Source organism: Sminthopsis crassicaudata, chromosome 1 (assembly GCF_048593235.1).
Source record: "Sminthopsis crassicaudata isolate SCR6 chromosome 1, ASM4859323v1, whole genome shotgun sequence".
NCBI lineage: Eukaryota > Metazoa > Chordata > Mammalia > Dasyuromorphia > Dasyuridae > Sminthopsis > Sminthopsis crassicaudata.
In genome coordinates, this window is record NC_133617.1 from 621,465,994 (window position 1) to 621,489,957 (window position 23,964).

Consider the following 23,964-nt stretch of genomic DNA (forward strand, 5'->3'; position numbering starts at 1 on the left):
GTCTGGGAACGGATGACATTGTTCCCATTAAAAATCATGTCATTATCAGAGTTCAGCAGTATAGTTTTATAGTCACAGTGACTCATGCAGGCTTTTTTTGAGGAGGAAAAAATACAAAAAAAGCAAAAAGTCTGTTGCTGGCATTTTGACTCTGAAGGGAGAACCAGGAATTGAAAAAAAAAATATATATATATACATATATATGCATATATATATGTATGCATATATATGTATATATGTATATATATATATATATGTATGTATACTAGTATATTTGTGAAGAGAAATAGAGAGTCTTTTTCTTTGTTTTCTTTTTCTGAGGCAATCAGGGTTAGGTGACTTGTCCAGGGTCACAGATAGTAAGTACCTGGGTCTAAATTTGAACTCAGATCTTCCTGACTCTTCTAGGGCCAGTGTTCTATCCACTGTACTACCTAACTGCCCTAGAAAGTTTTTTTTCATAATTATGGGATTTAATTTCTATTTTTATATTTACTTAGTGCTGCCTCTGTGCCCAGAACTGTATTAATCATCTTATGGAAGGTAATGCATCCTGGGAGCTAACATCCCTGCACTATCATTTTAATTTATTTATTAGTAAATGACTCACACTGTGGTAGAATTAAAGAGTTCCAAGAATTGAATTCCTGTCCCCTATTTTTTAAAAATAGGAATAACACCTCTTATTTACTAAGAGAAAAGATAATTTACATACAATTTGAAAACTTAGGGAAGGAGCAAGCTTGGAATGGACAGAAAGAGCTCTGGAATTAAAACTTTTTTTTTTCCAATTTCTGCTCTGCCACTTGCTGTTTTTGTGACTTTGGGGAGTCAATTCACTATTTTGTCCTCAATTTCTTCATTTATAAAAGGAAGTTGACCTTAATAGCTTCTGAGATTACTATCAGCTCTGATTCTGAGATGTTATCTAGGCAGAGATCACATCCCTAATTCAATGCAATTTAGCAATCATTGGTTAAGGGCCTACTGTGTGCAATACCTGGTGCCAGAAATTCCAAAGGTGTAATAAGATAACCCTTCTGCCCTCAAGGAGTTTAAGCTAATAAAGGGAATATGATATGAACATGCATGTAATAATACAAATTGGAATAAGATAAGTGCAAATGAGAAGTCAAGGTGGTGTAAGGATTTCCAAAGGGAAAGGTTCTTCCTTCATTAGGTAAGAATAGATCAGGGCAAGATAAAGGGGTGTGTGTGTGTGTGTGTGTGTGTGTGTGTGTGTGTGTGTTTACTTGTGCTGGTTGTATGTATATGTATATGGGGAAATGATACCTGTGCTGGCTGGCAGAAAGGGAGAAATTTCAATGTTGTTGTCCTGTCCCATTCAACTCTTTGTGACCCTATTTAGGATTTTCTTGGCAAAAATACTGAAGTGTTTTGCTATTTCCTATTGCAGTTCCTTTTACAGATGGGGAAACTGAGACAAATAGAGTTAAGAGACTTGCTTAGAGACACACAGATAACTCAGGGCTGAGGCTAGATTTAACCTGAGAAAAATTAGTCTTCCCAACTTCAGACCTAGTACTTTATTCACTTGGGTACCTAAGTGCCTAATAGTCAGGGATAAAAAAAAGTCAAGGGACAGCGTGATGAAGATGAAGAGAATAGGAAGGGATTGAGGTAAAGTGAGTTTTCTAATTTGGGTGGAGTCTAGAGTGCCTGGAGATGACACTAGAATGGACATGATGTATCCGGATTTTGGAAAACTTAGAATGCCCAGCTGTGGAGGCAGTGGAGACCAGACCCCCTAGAAATTTTTGAGCAAGCTCTGGGTTTAACTAGAGAAGTGTATTGGGAAATTATGTGGGCATCATATTTTGCAAAAGATTGTGAGAAGAGATTGTGAGAAGACATGTGGGGTCGTAGGCTCATAAATCTTGATCTAGAAAGGGCCTTCAAGTTCAATAGTTCTTTTTGCTAGAGAAACTGCTTTTAAATCATCCCAGAGATCTGGGCAAGCATCCTATTTTTACAAATAGCCATGGAAAAGATCATTATATATGGTTCCATGAATAACATAACTTTGTGCAAAGTTTTAGGGGCATGTAGCCATGACACCTGCAAGTAAAGATTTAGGACTGGAACGGATCTTAGAGGCCGTTAGTCTAATCCACTTATTTTACTGATGAGGGAATAAGGTTATGAGGGAATAAGGTTCAGAAAATTTAAGGGACCTAATGTCACAGGTAGTAAATGGTTGATCTGGGGTTTCAACCCAAGTCCTTTTGACTCCAAAGCCAATACATTCTCCAAAACATTCAGCCTGACTTGTAGAAATGTTCACATCAATCCTAAAATTTTATGATGTTCTGCCTTGACACTGTTGACAGGGACAACAATGTCTAGATTATGTTTTTCTTTTTAATCAGCAAGAAAGCAACTAGATATGAAAATCTCTCCCTTTTCCCACGGAAGGCAATTAGGTGGTATAGTGGTTAGAATGCCAGACCAGGAAGTTCAAATCCAACCTCAGACATTTACTAGCTGTGTGACCCAGGCAAGTTACTTAAACTTGGTTGCCTCAGTTCCTCATCTATAAAATGAACTGGAAAAATAAATGGCAAACCACTTCAATATATCTGCCAAGAAAACCCCAAATGAGGTCACAAAGAGTCATATACTAATGAACAAAAACAACAATCCCCCTCTTACCTAGAAGTTGTGATGAATAGCTACGTAGATGAATATAAAACCAAAAATTAAGAATTCAAAAGCATCATTATTTTGTTTTAATGCCCACAGGTACTGGTCTTTGTAGGCAGTTACTGCCTTTTAAAGCTTTTCTCAAAAATGCCTTAAGTGATTTTTTGCTCCTAATAAGACCACAAACTTGGACTACAGAGAGGTTATTGACTTTAGTATCTTTGAGCCCAGCCCTGAGCTTCTAAGTGTTTGATATGCATTTGCCTATTGGTTTACTGGTTTAGATGCTTCCTTCAATATCCTTTCCCTTTCCAATCTCTATACTTCCAGCTAAGTAACTGTACTCCTAAACAATCCGAGCCACATGGAGATCTCTTAATTTCTTAAAACCTACATAAAAAAGTTTCCATCTTAGAAACACAGAGCCCACTGCCCTACAAACAGAAGCTTGTTTTCCTATCTGACTTGAATCTTGTTTCTTGCAATTGAAGCTCTGAATATTTGCTGTTTCATGAACTGAGAAAATGACTGGAAAAAGGTTTGTACTAAGAGTATTAGCATTTGTTGTTCAGTTGCATCTGACTCTTTGTGATCCCATTTGAGGTTTTCTGGGTAAAGATACTGGAGTGTTTTGCTATATCTGTTTCCAGGGCATTTTACAGTTAGGGAAACTGAGGCACCCAGGATGAAGTGTCTTGCCCAGGGTCATATAGCTAGTAAGCTTCTAAGAGCAGATTTCAACTCAGGAAGATGATTTTAGGCTCAGCACTCTATCACTGTGCTGATCTATGCTATATGTAGAGGCAGATAGTACAATGGATAGAGTGCCAGAGCCTGGAATTCGGTTTTCTGGGCTGGGGATTCAGAAACAGATAGATGCACAGCTTACAGGGAAGGCAACGGGGACATTTGGTGCCCATAGAGATGTCCCATGCCATAACCCGGCCTCTTCTCTGGAAGAGCAGAAGGTTATGGTCACTGGCACTGATTAGGAGTGTGACCTTGCCCCTTTTTGTCACATTTTCTTCATCTGTAAAATGGGGATAAAAGAATTCTCCATAGGTTCAAAGAAATTATCTGTAGTCCAGTAGCACCAGGGATGGATTAAATGTACTCCATCTTGTTCCCTCATGATTCATATTTCCTCATTCAGTTTTCAATACTCTGATAACTTTTGTTATAATAGATTTTCTCATTACTGCTGCCACTGAGGATGATGATGATGATGATTTAGGGGTAGCTAGGCAGAGAAGTGGATAGAGCTCTGAATCTGAAGTCTAGAAGACTCATCTTCCTGAATTACCCTCAGACTTCAGATACCCTGAGCAAATCACTTAACCTTGTTTGCCTTAGGTTCCTCATCTATAAAATGGGCTGGAGAAGAAAATGGCAAACCAGTCTAGTGTCTTTGCAAAGACGACTCCAAATAGGGTCACAAAGAATGGAATATGACTGAAATGATGAACAAGAAGTTGGAGTAATGAAGAAAGAATGAGTTTTGAATCGGAAGACTCAAATTCAAATCCTGCTTCAGATACTTACTAGCTGTATGTTGCTAGGCAAATTACTTAGCTTCTCTTAGTTCTCATCTCTAAAATGTGAGGTTTGTATCCAATGATCCTTTAGGCTTTGAATTTATGGTCCTATGAGAGTAGAGAGTGAAACAGTGCCTTAGGGTGTTGAGAATTGGAACCGCTGAGACGTGGGGGTCAAGGTCTGCTACTGAGATGCCTGGTCCAGACTCTCATGCTCGGGGTTCTGTGAGTTAATTCCTTACCAGTAGAAGTAAGGAGCAGAACTGCAGGCTTTTCATCAGCAGAGGGAGTGTCTCACCTGGAGCTTCCTATTCCAATGAATTCATGGGGCTGGCACCCAAAATAAGCAAAAATTTCATTAGGGAGGATTCCTTAATAATTCGGAGCCCCAAATGGTCCTAATAACTTCGAGTTCCTTTTAAAAATAGAACTTCAGGGGAATGGAGACATTTCTCCCATGGAGGGTGGGAAGGTGACAAAGGCCATGAGCCTGGGATCCTTGTGTTCTCAAAGATCTTTTAATATCCTTTGGGCAGCAGCCAAAGTTCTAGTTGTGGAAAGTCCCAGAGTATTCCTCTGGCTGCCAATGTTGAGTTTATTCTGATTTTTTTTGTCTTTTGAAAGTTAGAACTGAAGATTGTCAAAATTAAACAGGGTCTTGGAGGTCACTGAGTCCAACCCCCTCATTTTATAGCTGAAGGACACGCAGGCCATAGAGTTTAAGGCATTTGCCCAAGGCCAGGCAGCTTCTGAGTCACACTACCTGACTGAGAGCTGGACACTCTTGATCTAATGCCCTTTCCTCTAAACCAGGATATAGGTGGGGACTGTATTCTTGCTTAACATTGGCAGCACGTGAGAAACAAAGGCATAATGGTGCCTTGAATCGGCTGACTGCAGTGCAGTTTCATTTGTGGTGCAATGGATAGAATGCTGGTTTTGAGTCAGCAAGGACATGAGTTCAAATCTTTTGATATTTATTTGCTATGTGGTTCTGGGCAAGTTTAAGCCTCAATTTTCTTCATTTATAAAATGAAGCTAATAATAACCACTGTATATAACTCTCAGGGCTTTTGTGAGTCTCGAATGGAATAATGGACCTAAAAAACTGGCAATTTCTAAGTATTATATGTGTTGTTCAAACATTTTCAGTCATGGCTGACTCTTTGTAGTTTTCTTGGCAAAGATACAAGAGTGGCTTTCCATTTCCTTTTACAACTCGTTTTATAGATGAGGAAATTCAGGCAAACAGGGTTAAATGCTTTTTCTAGGGTCACACAGCTAATAAGTGTCTGAGGTCAGATTTGAACTCAGAAGGATGAGTCTTTCTGATTCCAGTCCTGGCATAGGATAGTTCCTTTAAAAAGTCTTTAGAGCAATAAAAACAAATAAATAGAAAGTGAAAGGACTTTAGCAATCTCCTCTCCTCCTATTTTAGATGAACAAGCTGAGACTCAGAAAGTGAAGTTAATTGTCCAAAATAAATATTATGTAAGCTGCCACAAAGAATCAAATCTAGATCTGATTTGGCAGGTACATTGGACAGAGTACTGGGCCTGGAGTTAGATCAGACACTAATTGTATGATCCTGGGTGAATCACTTCACCCTCTCTGCCTTAGTTTCCTCATCTGTAAAATAAGCTTGGGAAGGAAATGACAAGCCAGTCTAGTATCTTAACCAAGAAAACCCCAAATAGGATCATACAGAACTGAACAGCAATGACTGACTCAAAATTTATCCCTTTTCCCAAGAAACTATTATTATTATTAATTATTTTGTCTGTGCTTAACAGCAAAACCTATATGTTCTCTAGGTACAAGAGTATGGGGAATCTAAGGATATGGGAGGTAAATACACGGGTGCCCATGGAAATAAGAAAAATCACTGCTTTTCTGGGAAATGAGTAATTGATGCAGAAGCAATTAGAAGATGCTCATTTGCATAGGTTATAGGATTGGTTCACACCCATGCACCCTGGAGGTCACTGATGGGAACTTAGTGACTAATGGCCATTCTGAATCATAAATGAAACAGCATTTCTTTTTATGATGTAATAAAAACCCAGTGAAATGAAATGTTATCGATCCAGACTCTATGAATTAGGAATTTGTGATGATTTGAACAAAGAACAGGCTAAAGCTTTCCTGTATACTAAAAGAAAAATGCCTTTGTATGGGCAATTAATGATAACAAATAAAATTTCAGGAGAGACATTTAAACTACTTAAGGAAATTAACTTTTCAAGTAGTAGGAGAGGTGCCATTTACACATAAATAATACATGAAATGCAGAGGATTCTTATCTCTTCATTAATGTTGGTTTTTTAGGATTTTTTTCCACAGTAAAACTGTGTTAGTGTAGTTTGAGCGACTGTGTTTAAAAGTCATAAAGATGCATTTTGGACAATAGAATCCCAAAGAATTTAGATCTGGAAATAACTTTAGGGAGGAAATAAGAGTCCAATCTTTCCATTTTATTTGTGAGGAAACTAAGTCAGAAAGGAATTAAATGATTTGCCTGAGGTCATACAATATGTTAATAGAGAAACAAGCACTAGAGTTTTGTTTATTAATTTCTAGCCAGTACATGTTCTTCCACCGTACCACACACTAGTCCAGTAAGTACTTGCTTGAAATTTTTAAAACTTCAAAATAAAAAAAAAATTATGTGCACAGCAGAACTTGAAAAGATTCTAAATATGAGACAATAAATTTCCATTTTAAGAAAGCCCATATAATAAATACTATACGTTGTGTTCAGAGCTGTCTATCTTTGCTTCCTTTTAGGCTTTCTTTTATTCTCTACTGTATACTTTTTACTTGATTCTTTTTCCCCCCTTTTTTCCCTCCCCCCTCTAGAATGCTACATTAAGGGTGGATATATTTATACACATATGCATACATATGTACATATAAATATATACATATGGACACATACATATGTCTAGATATCTAGGTTGAAATTTGATGCATGAAATTTGAAAGGCTGTATGGTGCAATGTCCGAACGTCTAACCTCAGAATCAGGAAGACCTGACTTCAAGTCCCACAGCTGACATACATTGATTATGTGATCTTAGTCAATTCACTTACCTCCTATTTGCCTCAGTTTCTTCAATTGTAAAGTGGGAATACCATCCAGGGTTGTAGTAAGGATCAAATGAGATCATATTTATAAAGCACTTAGCATAGTGCCTGGCACATAGTAGGCATTCTACAAATATTAGTGGTGGTTATGGTGTCACCTTCAGTTCCCCCAGGTAACTATCTAAGACTTTGAGTTTCAGAACAGTTCTTGATAAAAAGTTGGATAGATCTGGAGAGAAGCTGATCTGGGACCAAATCCTCCTCCAAAGTTTGTCACTGTGACACCCTGGGCAATTTACTATCTTCCTCCTGCTCAGTTTCCTCATCTGTAAAATGTAAAATGTATAAAAGTAGTTCTTACTTCAAGAATTGTTGTTAATATTATGTGAGATGACCTATGCAAAATGTTTTGTAAACCTTAAAGTTCTAAGTAAAAAAAATTTATCATCATGATTATCATTACATACTATTTGGAATTCCTAATACCAATGGAATAACAGATCTTGTAGAAAAATGAATTGCTGATCATTTATCATTAGAGCAAGCAGAAAACAGTTAAAGGCTTTTGATTTTTAGCACTAATTCAAGGATAGATTTATAATTTGCAAATGGAGTTTTCTGCACTGACATTTAACATTACTTAGATAAATGACTAATGGAATAATTAAATATAATGGCTACTACATTATATGAAATGCAGGGACAGGAGAGATTAGGGTATATGGTGGTGGGATATAATGCCTTAGGAGCAAAGTAAAATGTGACCTCAAAAAAGGTCTTGGCTAATCAGGCTTGGCAGGGTTCCTGCAAAGTTACAGTGTGAAAAGAGTAGAAAGTAAACAGCTTAGGCCCCAGGAAAAATTATGAAGTTGTAGAAGTTTATTTTGGGTCCTCAGCCTTCCTTTTCGGTAATCCTACCAGCTTTCCCCACCTCTCCTTGGTGGTAACCCCTCTGTTTCAGAACCAGCCTGTTTTCTAGCCACAGGCCTTCTCCTCCTCCTCCCCCTCCTCTCCCGAAGTGGGAAGGTGAATATTGTCTACCTTTGCTGATTGGCACAGGAACAGAGTCCCTATTCACCTCTGCCAGCTATTTGCATTTTAAATACTTTATCTCTAATTGCAGAAGGAGATGTTTTTCTCCAAATAGCATTTGAGAAATTAATAAAACAGCTAAGGAGACATTGGGACAGGGACAAGCAGAGAGGCCATCCTCACTTGCCCTGAAATTCCCCTCTGGCTACCCCAAAGTCTAGTAAACAAAGCAGATTTGGTCGTTTGAGAGGTGTTAGAAAAGGCTACAAGTCTGAATCAATGGGTTTATGTCCAAGGAATCGTTTTCCAGATGGTTCCCTGTTCTTTTAAAAGACATCTTAGGGGCCATGGTAGCTACTCCATTTCCATTCTAGACTTGTCAGGAGACTGAGGATTGGGCTTCCACTTCAGCCCCACTTCCTTCTTTCTAACTCTTTTTTTTCTTTTCAAACTTTCTTTATTGGTGAAGTTAACCATTCATAGACATATTTCATTAGAATTAAAAAAAGGATTATAGAAAAATTTTGAATTATTTTTGTTTAGTTTCTAGCAGACATATATATGTATATATGTTTATATGCATATGTATGTATGTATAGGTGTGCAAGTATATATATATATATATGTAAAGAAAGCAATTTTCTTATTTTGCTAAATCTTATACATACATATGTATGTGTGTATTTATGTATTTATATGCATATATGTATATTTCTGTATACATATTTATAAATAAATATACATATACAATATGATTTAGCAAAGTGGTAAGAAAACGAATCTATTTGTATCCCTTTCTATATCTTGTTTTTTTGTGTATTTAATATTTTATTGATATTATTAATGCATTTTATTTATTTGCATATATCTATTACTACCCACCAACCTGTTCCCCCCCGCCTCAGCCTAAGCACATCCTTGTAACAAATGTGTTTAGTCCAGAAAAGCAGGACAATTCACATGATAACAGCAACAGCATGCTGCAGGTAAACAGACTTTGAAAGACTTTTATTCCTAGCTCTCCTTGTTCTAAGTGGAGCCCCAATATTGGCTTTTCCCCAAGCTCCTTCCCTTTTCTCTTTTGCCTGAGTATGCATTGGGCTACATCCTTCCCTCCTTCTGCCTTTAGATTCCCAGATGCAGGTCTTCCAATCCCATTTTCACACAACCCTTTCTCCTCTCCCTCTCTCTCCACAGTTTAGATCAGTGATTCTCAAACTTTTATTCTTAGTATCTTTATACTATTAAAAATCATGGAGGATCTGTCCAAGAGTTTTTGCTTATGGGTTATATTTATAAATATTTATCATATTAAATAAAAATTAAGTTTGAATTTGTAGACCCTGTGAAAGAGCTTTAGAGACTCCCAAGATTCTCTGGACTACACTTTGAAAAGCACTGGTTTGTCATGTCACTGTTCCCTGGACAGGCCATCTACTGTTGGGGCTAACTGTTTGAGTTGCCTATGCTCTACTATCCCAGATAAATTGGGACTGGGTGGGGAAGGAGGAGAAACAGTTGGGGGGGCTCTTTGCAGAGCAGGAGAAAGGAGCCCTAAGTTGAAATAGTAGCATCTGAGGGTAAGTAGAAGGACTCAGAGGTTAATTTGTCTTTTCAGGAATCATGCTTAGGACCCTTGTGGTAACGAGTGCTTCCATGCCAGCGAGTTTGTTCTTGGTTCTCCTTTTGCTACTCTTGGCATACCTAACCCAGTTGGGACTTTAAAGCATCAGGGCTGGATTCCTCCAGCCTCCCATCCTAAGATGCCCTCAGATTCTGAGGCTGGACATCTGAACTGTCAGCCGTTGCAATCTGGTGAGAAGTCCTACCTACAAAAGAAATAAGAGTCAGGGGCAGGACTCAGTGATGGAATGGCTAATTAGCCTTCCTTAGATGTGAAAATCTGGATAAGGCTGTAATTTAAAGTAAAAGATGGCATGTTAAAAGGCACATTAAGAATTATGTACACCTTATAGATTATGACATTGTTCATTGTCTCAGGTTACTTGGAAATTAATCGAAGATGCTTATATTTATATAAATTATATTTATATTTATATATGTTTTATTATAAATATATTTATATATAATTATGTAAATCATATATTAAATTATAGTTATATTTATATTACCATCATTGTCTCATCAAGCCCCCATTATCTACCAACCTCTAAATCATTCTTTGGGTGGTGAGTGACTCACGGCCCAACATCATCCGTTTCCATGATCTCATTCTTACCCATCAGGGCACATGTGCCCTCTTCTTCCGTCCCTCTCCTCTCCTCCTTTTGTCTTTTCTCATGGCAGCACACACTCAGAAAGCCGAGTTTCAGAAAAGCCAGCTTCCCCTTGAGGCATGGAGGTGCTGTGGGCTTAAGAAAAAGCCCCGTCCCAGCCAGGGTCAGCTACCCGCTGCTCCACCAGAAAATTTATATGGCGTGGCTGGTCCCAACAAGGCCCGTCTGTGTGTGAGCTGGTTTACTCTTAGGGCTGAGCTGGCAGCAAGAAAGCAGCCCAAGGAGATGATTTAGGGCCTGCCTAGATGCACCAAGGGGAGGTTGGAGAAGAATATATAGACAGTCTGTTCACTGTGACTTTCCTATACTTCTGCCTAGAAGGGGACTAGAGGCATCCTCATGAGACAAAAAATGATGACAGTTTCTGTTTGGAGGGTAAAATAGCCTCCTTGGTCTGCCCATTCAGGGAATAAAATCTGAAGCAGTTGTTTCAGTTACATGAAGCACTTGGGGGACAACGTGGATAGAGGGCTGGGCTTCTAGTCAGAAAAATTAAAGTTCCAATTGACTCAGACACTGTGATTCTGAGGAAACCATTTCATGTTTCCCGGTTTCCTTCTCTAGGAATGAGCATAAACAGGTAACATAAGCATAATGATAATAGATCTGCTGAGGATCATATGAGCCAGCATATGCAATATTTTGTTTTATTCAATCATATGTAAAATTTTTTAACATTTGTTTTCTAAAATTTTGATGAGATAGTATATGTAAAGTGCTCTAGAAATGTCAGCTATTCTTTGGATCTGTGTGGAATGAAATGATTGAAGACCTCTGGTGGGAATATAGCCTGAAACTATACTTGAATTGTGACTTGAGAATTTATAATAACAAATAGAACTACAGCTGAAAGTTGCAGGTGTCTTTCCCCTCCTGTTTCTCACCATCATTTAAGTAATTTTATTAAGGGTGACAATGGTTTTGAATTCTCTTATCCAAGGACATCTACTTGTATAGCAGTTTCTAGGGAAATCTAAATTAAAAGTTTATTATTGTTGACTTGTATTTTTTTGTTTCTGAGTTAGATTTCTGGGATTAGAAAGAATAAAAGGCTGTACTTCTCCAAACAATGAGAGAAAAGGCCAGTCTGGGGTGGGGGCTTCTGTTTCAGAGTATTTAATCTTGTTTTTACAGTTTTTACTTTGCACTCCTTTTTGACGAACACCTTGTCACATAGGAGATGCCCTTTCTCACAAGATCATAGTAAATCCCTTTTTTACTTTTTCTTACTCTGAGAGTCTCTGATTGTTTTTGTGGTCATCTCATACCGATCCAAGAATTTTGGAAGTATCAGATGAGAGTTTAGAGAATGGACAGTCAACCAGAGCAAGGAAATATTGACAAAGAAACACAACACAAGATACACAAGATTCCCAGGCCATCTTTTCCCCTTACTTTAAGGATAGAAGATGTCATTTTCTTTGTTCCCCTTCATGGGTTGGTTTATTAACTTAACACTGTAGGAGAGAATAAGGATCAAGAGCTGACTAATCCATCTATCTTCTCTGGTTTATCGGCTCAGGAGCAAAACCTACAAATTTAGATTTAATGTCAGGAAAACCAAAACCCAACAGTCAGAACTGCCTCAAAGTGAAATTGGGTGCCTCAAGGGGTCCTGGATGCCCTGTCATTGGAGGCCACCTAGCAATCTGATTGACCACTTGTGGGATATGCTATAGTACATATTCCTTTTTATGGTGTGGATTGAACTGAGTGGCCAATGAGTTCTTTCCCAACTCCAAAATTCTGTGTTTCTGTAATCTAGGGAATAGTAAAGGCGTGCTAAAGGCTCATTCATCACATGGATATCATAAATTTAATTCCTGGACAATACTGAGTCTCAGCATGGGACCTCTGGAACACAGCTGAGTCTTTTGGGTTTCTTTTCTGAGTTGGAGGAAGCAGGATTGCTGGCTGTCTTTTGAGTCAGACTCTGCTGGAGGGAAATGCCTCCCCCAACATTGGCATTAGCTCCATGCAGCTGAGGGGAAAGGCCTCGGGCTACTCACTCTTAAATGCACTAGACTCAGTTCACTGGCTCTAGCTTCCTCCAGCACTTTAGGAGTTCATCAGCACACCCCTCTCCTTTTCACACCTTTAATGCACTTCTGAGCCCAGCCCCCAGAATGAGTTCTCCAGAGAGGCTCCGGACCAACAATGACCAGACCCCCAAATTGGAAGTGGCCCACTGAAGGGAGGTGAAAACCCTAGAAGAGCCTGGATCATTGAAGCATTAGGTAATCAACCACTGAATAATTCAAGTATGGTTTTACAAAGATCAGTATTTAATTTCCATGACTTCCTGTTCCTTTAAAATGGCCCAACACAACTTAAAACTTGGCTCTGAGAATGGAGCTGACATTAGTCATAGGAATTCTTTCTTGATTTTCTGTTCTAGTGGTAGGGCAGGCAGGGTAGATTCAGGAGCCATTCTATTAAACAGTATGTGTTGAGCACCTGCTATGTGTGTGCCCAACCAACTCCATCCTTGGTCTTGTGGGTATGAATACCCAGAGCAACAACCTGCCCCTAGACCCATAAAGGAACAGAGAAGACCATGGGGTCTTCAGTGTGAGGTGTGGTTAGTAGAGGAATTGATCTTTGGGATAAGCAGGCAGAAGGCACTGATAGAGATCAATTTAGCTCCATGGTCCCACCCTTTGAGGAAGTGATCCACTCTGAAATTCCAGTTATGTCAGACTCCTGAGACCCACTCTCTATAGAGGTCTCCAGCAGTCTCACCTTGTCATACTTTGTCAGAAATCCCAGTCATGTCCCTGAGGTTAAATTTTCCCTGTAATATCTACTTGTGGGCCATGCCATGGCTCCAAGGGGAGACAGCAGTGACTCTGAAGCTCTTTTGACCTAAGAGTGATGAGAGTTGGGGTCCCTTGAAGATTCCTTTCTAATTGCCCAACCCATGACTGACCTTGATTCACAAATCCTGGTCAAAGGCACCCTTTGAATATCCGGGCCCAGCCCCTCTATCAGCTCAGCTTCTAACAGCCTTCACCTGATCTGAGCTAACTGAAAAGCCCGCTGAGAATTTAGGGGTACCGCCCATCATCTTTTGGGTATAAAAGAGGTGAGCCAGAACACCCTCTTGGCAGGAGCCCTCCCAGCCAACCCATGGTATCCTTCCAGCCATGTAAGGGTCCCTGCCCGCCCAGCGGCCACCTCTGGCCCTGGCATCTTTCTAACTGAGCTTTACTTCCAAATTTCTACAATAAACCTTTTATTTATCAATCTAGGTTTTCGGGCCTGTAAATTCATTTTACAGGGGACACTGGGCCTCATGGGATTATCTATGTACTGAGAAATGGGGTTCCCCCTTTCCTTTCCCTCTTGTCTGTCAATGATTGCTGTCTGTCAATAATTGTGAAATGTTAAAATATTTCTTCCCTTAGATTTTAGGGAAGATATATTAGTGATCCTGAAGTTCTCTGACCTCATTCTAATAATGTCTGTCAATGATTTCAGTTTTCTGGCCTTAGCACAGTCCTACAAACATTACTGTCAATTTAATCTGTTGGTCAGTAATGACCAAGTTCCTGAGACCACCTCTCAAACCTACGGAAAGTCATAAAATTAGCAAAAAAGTAACATGAAACTCTTATCCAATTTTGTATAAATCTATCTCCTTCTCTCAGATCTCATGCTAATTTCTTTTGGAACTTAACCCACTTGTAATAGCATTACAATTACAAATAAACTTTGCCTCTTGACAAAGAAATGGGTTCAAGTTTGAAAATTCTTTTGAGATACCTGGTGATACTTGTCTGAGACTCCAAATTCTTAGGGTCCCCCTTTCCCAACCTCAATATTTGGTGATCCAGTATGGGGAGAGTCTGGGCTCCCCCAGCATGATTCCCTCCTTGTCAAGGTAAACCCCTTATTTTTTTTCTCCCACAATCCTATAGCTAGGACACCCCAAGTCACTGGGAGAAGGCTTGTCTAGATCATCATAAGCTCCACGATCAGCAAGTTATCCTTGAGTGGAGATACCCAGACTGAAAAATTCTTGCAATTTTCAGCAAAGTTAATCTCTGGGACTCCAGAGAAGACAGAAGTGTTATAGGAATGCTTTTGACAAAATTTTATGGCTTTTGGCAAAGATGGGACAGTTCTCTTTCATGTCATTTTGTCTGTGGCTGTGTCTGTATGCAGAATGTCTGTGTCATGTTTGTCCTGTGAGCTAGATTTTGTTACTAGAAAGATTTAAAATTCAACCAAGCAAGAAAAACAAACAAACAAAACAAAACAAAAGCTCTACGTTGTAGTTAGAATACTAGAAAAACTTTCTTTTTCTAGTCTGTGGACTTCAACTTTGGTCAAGCTGGGAGTTACACAAAAAAATTAGCTAATTAAAATTAAAATAACATCTTAGCAGATTCTTAAAATTTTGAAAGCAATGATTAAGAAGTTTGGCAATTATTCATTTTAACATTTCAAGAAAAATTCCTGAAACATTGGGAATAATTCCAGGAATTTATCCCATTCTGGAAGAAAAGAAAAAGGTAAAAAACAAACCCGGTCAATAGTAACTTTTTACTAATCCTTCTTTGACTAACTTGCCCAGAGTTTTCCTTCTGCTCCTTTGGGAAAACACTCCCAGAAGGTATTAAGGGACCAATGGTCCTGAGGGTATCTCAATTGTGGGGATTTCTAACAAGATCAACACAGCCCAAGTCCCTTTGCTAACCCTTCTCATCTCAGATCAGATTAAAACTCAAAATTCTGCCTCACCTGTAGAAGCAAAGCCATGGGGACCTCACACAATCTTGCGGAAACACCTCCTCAACCCAGCTTTGGGGTGTGGGGGTGAGGCTCCATGGTAGCATTTCCTGAGACCTGAAACTACCATCAAAGGGATATCCTGGCACCCCAGCTTTCAGCAGGTTCTGTCCAGGAACAGCCTGGGAAGAATTCAGGTATCCCTGGCAACACCCAGGATGGCAATGTGGGGTGAAAAAGCCAATCAGTCTCTGCATTTGGTAAGCATTCCATTCTCTATCTCAATTGTGTATATATATATACATATATATATATACATATATATATATATATATATATATATATATATATATATATATATGTTAGCTATATATTTTATGGCAAATTATTTTATCTCTGCCTAGTTTTCTGATTTGTAAAGAGAAATGATAGTTGTTGTAAAGATCACATGATTACAAAAATGCTTAGCATAAAATGTGCTATATGAATGTTAACTGCTGCGTTATTGGATACAATTGCTTTATATTTGATAAATTTATGGAATTTTTATTTAGATGGGACCAATAGATGAATGGTTTCTATGTATGTATAAAGAAAGTATTTTGGAGATTTGTTTGAGATAGTAAAAGCAATTTTAAAGGAGCTCCAATAAAAGCCCTTTAAAAGGATATGTAAATAATAATCTATTTGCACTGATAGTGTTAACAGAAGAGTTTAGGAACTTTAGGAAAACAGAAAAGCAGTTTGCTAAGTCTGGCTAAAGCCTGCTTTTGAGTTATTTAAAGTCAGAACTTCTGAGGGCCCTGTCAGTACTGGTACTTTAACCCTTTCCCTGGCTTACAAAAGAGAAATAATTTGACTGAATTTGAAAATAACCAAATTGCAATTTAGTTTGTCTAGGACATTTCTAGGGAATTCCATTAACTAAATTTTAGTCAATTTAAAATCTATTCTATCTCAATTTTAAGAAATGTCTTGTTTTCTCTCTAAAACAAAAGGGAAACTTATTTATTGGCCATCACTTAGGAAAATTCTAAATTGTTAACTAAGTTAATTGGAATTATTGTCATCATGTTAAGCCTTTTCAGTTCCTCTCCAAGAATGAGGTGTGCAACAATTTTCCCCCTTCAAAGTCCATTAAAACACTAAGAATATTTGGGGTGGGCAACAGCAAACTCAGCCCCTTTCCTGGGGTTTCTGTCAACTCCCTTTAATTTGTAAGCTTGCCAGTTTTCTGGAAACCATCAGGGTAAGCAAGATCATTAGCCCTGAGAAATAAGCCTGTTTAGGATTTATAGTTTCTCTCCAGCTTTCCTGGTATCATTCTGTGGGCCCTGCCAGTGGGGAGATAACCCCTTAGTCTTTAGCTAGACTAGGGAACTCCGTGGGCAGTGAGGACATTCAAAATTGTTGGGTGTGCTCTCAGCATCCCCAAGGCAGCCCACATATATGATCTGATGCATTATTTGCAAAGACCATATATCCAAATGTCACCATTCCTGCCTTGGATGCCATCCCATTTGTACTAAATAAAATTAGCAAAAAAGTTACATGAAGCTCTGATCCAATTTTGTATTAAAAATATCTATCTCCTTTCAGATCCCTTGCTAAATTCTTTTGGAACTTAGCCTGCTTGTAATAGCATTACAATTACAAATAAACTTTGTCTCTTGACAAGGAAATGGGTTCAAGCCTGCAAATTCTTTTGAGATATCTTGTGACATCAGTTTAGGACCCCTTCCCAAATTCTTGGGGTCCCCCTTCCCAACTTCAACAACTCCACTATGCTTCCCAATGACATTTCTCCTTCTTACAACTAACTTTTTTAGGGTGTTTTCAGGATTTAGCCTAGCAGGTAAGGGCATTCCCCAATTTCATGGGGTACTCCCCATGGGTAATTGTCTTTCATATGTACTCCTACTCTATTTCATATTTACCATTCCCAGTGTCTATTGTATCCCTTCATTTTGTCTAAATAAATTTACCTTTTGCCAAAGAGAATGGCCATTGTGAATTTTTCACATGACTGAACCTCAACTTTTGGTGCCAAACCCCACATCATAGATCACATCAATAGGACCTACTCACAGATCCCTTCTGCCATAGATCCATTCTATTTCAAATCCACATTTTGAGAGCTTCCTACTTTACCAGCTCATCTGACAATCTAGGCCTTCTGTTGATATTTGTGGGGGTGAAGGGTAAGGAGATAAGGAGTAATTTTCTCAGTCCTCTTCCATCATAATATCTCACACTTTTATGGTACCTTAAATCCTGTGTTTTTCTCAGTACCTGTGAGAGAAATTGTTTTATGATTACCATCCATTTTACAAGGAAGGATGGTAGACTTCTTGTTTTAATTAATCACCCCATACCAATCAAAGTGATTAATGAAATGATTGCTCTAATGTTATTATAAGATAAGAATATCCTATAGAATCAATGTCTTGAGTTTTTAATCAATTTGAAAGAAGTAAATTGATGAAAGAAACCTGCAATTGTGATACTTAGTAAGCAGCTTAAGGAGTGTTTTTTATAGGAGAGAAATAACCTTAGGAATTGACATCTGTAGTTTGGCCTGCTGATTGAATATAGTAACTGTAGGGTCATGATAATTTTTAACAAGAATTTAAACTAGGGCCCACAGGAACATAGGCCCACTAATGGATAATAAAAGGGGCTTCATGGACAAAATAATCCTGTCACTATCTCTCTCCCTGCTTGTTTTAGGGGTCTTCCACTTTCATATAGTAATTCAGGCTCTCTCCTGTTAAAGACCCTCTCTATAGCCCACCTAGCTATCAAAGACCTGAAGTCTTATTTACCCCAGAATCATATAATCAGAATTATATATAATATATATATTATATGTAATTATATAATTTGTTTAGAGACACATAGTGATTACTATACATATAATATGAATCTAAGTCTCCTGAATGCAAATCTAGTATTTTGAGTTGTGCAGTCAAATGTACTACAGATACTATCTTCAAGGTGTTATTCCTTCAGACATATTCTTCAAATTGCCTGAAATGGCTGCTAGAGACCTATTAAAGATTCCTGAACTTGGGTTCGAGAAGATTGATGACTTGGAGAGTGGGAGAATTTCTTTCCTCCTTCGAAGAAAGAAGCTAGGTGACACAGCAGATGAAAGCACTGGGCTGGAGTCAGGAAAACCTGAATTCAAATGTGGTCCCAGGAACCCAATAGCTATGTGAAGCTGGGCAAGTCACTGAACCTTTGTCTTCTTCTCATCTATAAGATGGGGATGATAATACAATTCAAGGCAGCTCAAAGATTCAGTGAAATAAAATTCAAATTCAAATTCAAATAGTAAATTGCCTACCACAATACCTGTTCCATAGTAGGTACTTACTAAATGCTTATTTCTTTCCTTTCCTTACCCTCTTCCTTAGATATGGCTCAGAGATCTCCCATGCCCTATTTCAGAATCTCTTTCCCCATTCGTTTGTTGTTACCACAGTATCTTGATGCTCAGTTTAACATTCTTACCTTTTTTTTTCATTCTCATCTTGCTGCCAGACCACCTCTGTATTTTTTCTAGGTTTTATTCATAAGAGAAAAGGATATCATTCAGACAATCCTTTAGGGAAAAGATTGTCTCAGTCTTTGGTCTCTATTCTTAACACAAAGCAGTGTGTGGTTCATAATAGATATTAAGCAAGTATTTGCTTAGTCAATAAATAGTCAATAATGAATAAATATTTATTAAGTGTCCATTATGTACCAGGCACTGTGCTAAATTCTGAGAATACAAAAAGAGTCAAGAAATAGTCCTTGACTTCAAGGAATGAAATATTAAGAATAGGGTTGTGGAGACAGAATCAAGATGGTGGAATGAGAGCTAGAATTTTCATCAGGCTTTCCCAAAACATCCCCTCCACAATTCCACAGAAAATGCACCAAGCCAAAGTGTGAATGAGAAAATCATGAAAAGTTAACAATAAGGCATTCTTCTAGCCCAGGACAGCTTAGGGAGACAGAAAAAGAGTTATGTAGACAGGGCTTTGGGGATGGTCAGGAACATAGTATTATTGTTGTTTTCCCTTTGTTCTCAAAGATATCAAGAGGCTGATGTCTTTACTTGCAAGTGAATTGGATTTCAGTGAGACAGAACTGTGAACAGTAATCAGCTTTACTTGCTTCTCCAGAGACATCTGAATTATGTGGCAAGACAGCAACAACATATAAGTGGTAGGCAGAAAGCAACTGGCATCAGTGGTAGTGGCAGGTAGCAGCTCAGGGCATCCAGGAATAATAAGGGAACTGGAAACCTGAGCAGAAAGAGATCCTGGAGACCTCAGGACTACCACTGAGTGCAGGAATGGGTACCTTCTAGTAGCTTTGTTAACTATAATGCAGTTCTGGTTTACAGTTCCAGGGCAGAAAGGAAAGCCTTGATTGAGGTCTTGAAGTCTCTGTCCTAACCATGTGAGAAGCAAGAAGAAATATAATTGTTTGGCTCTGAGCCCAAGAACATATTGGAAACTCATTTCTAGCCATTAGCCCTACAGATAAAGCTCTAGTGGAATAGATCAGGAGAGGAGACCAAAACCAGAGGAGCCAGTAATTCGGTCACTCTGAACCTGTAAAAATTCCCAGCAAGTTAACTGTAACTGAGTACAGCAGCAGTCTATGGAAATTTGACCACACACACACACACACACACACACGTCAATAGAACCAAACTAGGTGAAAAATTTAAAGACCAAACCAAGAGGGAAGTGAATAGACCTCTCCAAGATCACACCACTTTGGAAGCATTGAAAACTTAGAGGGCTTCAGAAAGAATTGTGAAAACAGGAGAAAGACATAAAATACAGAAATACAGAAAGACATAAAATATATAAAATACAAATCAGTCATCCTTCTCAGAGATGAATAGGACTCAACATATATTGGATAACATAAAGTCCTAAATTAGGAAATAAGTTAGAAAATGAGCAAATAAACAAAAAATCAAAATGTTGACAAGAGAGTTCAAAATAGGTAAAAGAAGATATTGACTTGAAAACATCTATAAGCAAAGCTTTGAATAAAAACATAAATTGGTTACTAGAAAGAGATAATGAAAATAATAAAAATATTTTAAAAATCAAATGAGAGAAGAAGAGAATAAATTTGGAAACAAAATGAGAGGTATAAAGAAAAGTGTAAAAAGGGAATTAACAGTTTGGTAAAAAGAAGTATAAAAATATTAAAGACAATAACTCTTTAAAACCCAGAATTGATAAAATGGTAAAAAGGATTAAAAAAATACTGAAGAAAATAACTCTTAAAAAGCAGAATTGGATGCAGGCAGCATCTTCTTTCATAGCTCTTTTTAAGTTATTTTGGTTACTTAAAATAGTCAAAATGATTTAATTGGTCCAAGTTATTCTTAAAACAATATTGCTATTACTACATAGAATGTTCTCTTGGGTTTGTTCCTTTTACTCTTAATTATTTTGTGCAAGACTATGTTTTTATAAGATCATTAAACTCATCATTTCAATAATATTCATATACCATGATTTGTTTTGCCATTCCCCAATAGACAGGCATCCCCTGAATTTCCAGTTCTTCACCATGACAACGAGAACTGGTATAAATATTTTAGGACATATACATTCTTTTATTTTGTCCCCTAATCTTTGGAAATGGACCTAATGGTGTTATTGCTAAATCAAAGGCAGATAACTCTTTGGGCATAATTCTAGATTATTATCCAAAATGGTTGGATCAGTTCAATTGTTCCATCAACAGTGAATTAGAGCCCCACTTTTCCCCTAGTTTTATCCAATAGATTTGCAGTTTCATGTGCAATTATCCCCCCCATTCTACTATGTTATAAAGTCCAGAATAAAATAAAAAAAATTTAAAGTAGAATTGGCCAAGTGAAAAGTAATAATTCTATGTAACATCAGGAAATAATAAAACAAAATGTTTAAAAACTCTGAAAAAAATAGAAGAAAATGTAAAACATCTCAGAGGAAAAAGAAAACTGACCTGGAAAACAGATTAGAAAGAGATAATTTAAGAATCATTGGACTACCTGAAATTCATAAATAAAGAAGCCTCTAGATAGTATATTTCAAAAAAAATTATAAATCATCCAGTTATCTTAGAATAGAAAAAAAGTAGAAATCAAAAAATAAATCCACTGTTCATCTCCTGAAATAAATATCATAAAGAAAACTTCCAGTAATATTATAGTCAAAATCCAGAAGTCCCAGTTCAAGGAAAAGATACTAAAAGTAGACAAAAAATAATTTAAATACTATTAAATATTTAATACTTAAAAACTAAATACTATGGAGTTACAGCCAGGATCACTCAAGATTTAGAATTATTCATTCTGGAAAGTGCTTTGGAACTATGGCCCAAAAGCCATTAAACTGCCCATACCCTTTGACCCATCAAAACAGCAACTAGATCGGTACCCTAAAAGATGAAATAAAAAGGAAAAGGACCAATATGTACAAAATATTTATAGTATCTCTTTTTTTGAGGTAGAAAAAATTGAGAAGATGCCTTCTATTGAAGAATAGCTGAACAAATTATGATATATGAATGTGATAGAATGCTGTGGTACTGTAAGAAGTGGTGGAGAGAATGGTTTTAGAAAGAAGTGGAAAGACTTGAACTGATGCAAAATGAAATAAGCAGAACTAAGAGATTTATCTACACAGTGACAGCTTTATTGTAAACAATTAATTGTGGAAAACTGATCAGTACAAATGATCATTGATCAATACAAATGGCTCATGATAATCCTAAAGGACTCATTATAAAAAATTCTAACTACCTCCAGACTCAGAGTACAGATCAGAGTATATATTTTCTCTTTGTTTCCTCTTCAGAATATGCCTAATGGGGAATTTATTTTGCATGACTTCATATTTGTAATAGGTTTTGTATTTCTTGCCTTCTTAATGCATGGGAATGAGAGAGAAAATCTGAAACTGAAAATTAAATTAAAATTAAAAAACAATAAGGTTGCCAAGAAAGAAAAAGTGGAAAAAAAACTACCTAGTTTGGGGTAAATGGTAAAAGAATTTGTTAGTCTATCCTCAAGCCCAGCTCAGCCTCTGAAATTAATTGTCTAGGTCAGGAACCTCTATGCTAAGTGGGTCTATCCCAAATGAGCAGGCTGTTGTCTCAGTATACTCTGCAGGTGATTTCGATTTTGCCTTTTCTGAACGCGGTTTGCAAACTCATGGTTGGCGAGCTGGAAAAGTCTTGATTTCTACTCATCTTTTGGCCACTGGACCCACATCTTTTATCACTGATAAAACTATTGAGGTTCAGAAGGGACCCTGAAAAGTTGGGATTGCAGACTGTGTTGTGAAGTTGTCTCAAAAGAATTTGTGGGCTTGAACCAATCTCCAAGTCAAGGGGCAAAATTTGTTGTAATTGTAACACCAATTGAAGCAGGTCAAGTTCAGAAAGGATTTAGCAAAGAACCAGGAAGAAGACAATTTTATAGGAAAAGACAGAGATCTGGTTCTTCATGTCACTGATATGTTGATTTTATGGCCCAGAGGTAGAACTAAGAAGTGATCTCCTATGCACCTTACCATTTGTCTCAGAAACCCTGTTATCACAGACCAACAGTATCTGAAAGCCTGCAAAATTGCTAGGACTATATTATAGCTAGAAGACTTTAGAATCATTGACAGATTATAAGAACAATAGCACTTTAAGGTCAGGGGACCTCAGGATTAGGGCTGTATTTCTCCTAGAAGCTATACCCTATCAAAGCTATCTCTCTTCCCTGTTCTTAAAGATGAGAGGGGTCAGAGAAATTCTGAAGGACAGAATTACAGTCACTTGGGAACCTGTTTTCCAGTAAAGTTCATGAATAACACATCCCATTTTCCTCACTCCAACCATAAGAAATTGCTAGCTATGTCCCAACTAGTTTGCAAGTCTCCCTAAATGTAGATCTGAATACCAAAAAACACAGCTGCATCCACAGCATCTGGGAGCATCTGGGAAGGCCAGTGCACTCAGTCCAGCCCTTGGATTAAGGAGAGAATTCGGCAACTCTGGCCCTGAAGGGGAAGTAGAGTAAGCCACTTTTCTGTTTTATGCAAAATGCAATTTGATAACTTCTGGCTATAGCTCTCCAGAGAACAGCAGAAACTTTACTTCTGAATTTTAAGAACTTTTAAATCCACTGCTGTCAAAGAGCAGACTCTTAGTAGAGCTGATGAATAATTCAGGGCACTGGAGTTCTCCAGAGAGATTTGGGCCCAGTTTGGGGAAGGGAAAGTCGGATGGGTTGCCTTAGCAGCTGTCTCAATGGAAAAGTTCTCTGCTCTTCTGTCCCTTGCCATCCTCCTGGCATGGGTTTCACATGGCTGATGTATGAGGAAAGGGGCGATGTCAGTGTTTCACCAATGGGATGGTTGAAATCTAAGCCAAAGAGAAGCTGGAGGAAGTTCTGAGTAGAGGAAAGAAGAAAAATGACTATAAACAATTGTCTCTATGGTATTTCCATGGAAAGGGAAATGAGGAGGGGGCATTGGGAAACAAGGGTGATTATTGCCAAAGCAAAAGGGACTGGGACAGCTGGTACTACTGCTCAGGGATCCCTTAGGCTCTATG

The 23,964-nt window shown here is 37.9% G+C and overlaps 1 long non-coding RNA gene across 1 annotated transcript in view; it reads left to right on the forward strand.

Moving 5' to 3' along the window:
- Positions 1-23,964, forward strand: part of LOC141551228 (uncharacterized) — a 60,541-nt gene that overhangs the window by 24,009 nt on the left and 12,568 nt on the right. Inside the window, exon 2 of the long non-coding RNA XR_012484805.1 lies at positions 15,367-15,608. This is a non-coding gene — a long non-coding RNA (uncharacterized LOC141551228). The remainder of the gene's footprint in view (positions 1-15,366; positions 15,609-23,964) is intronic.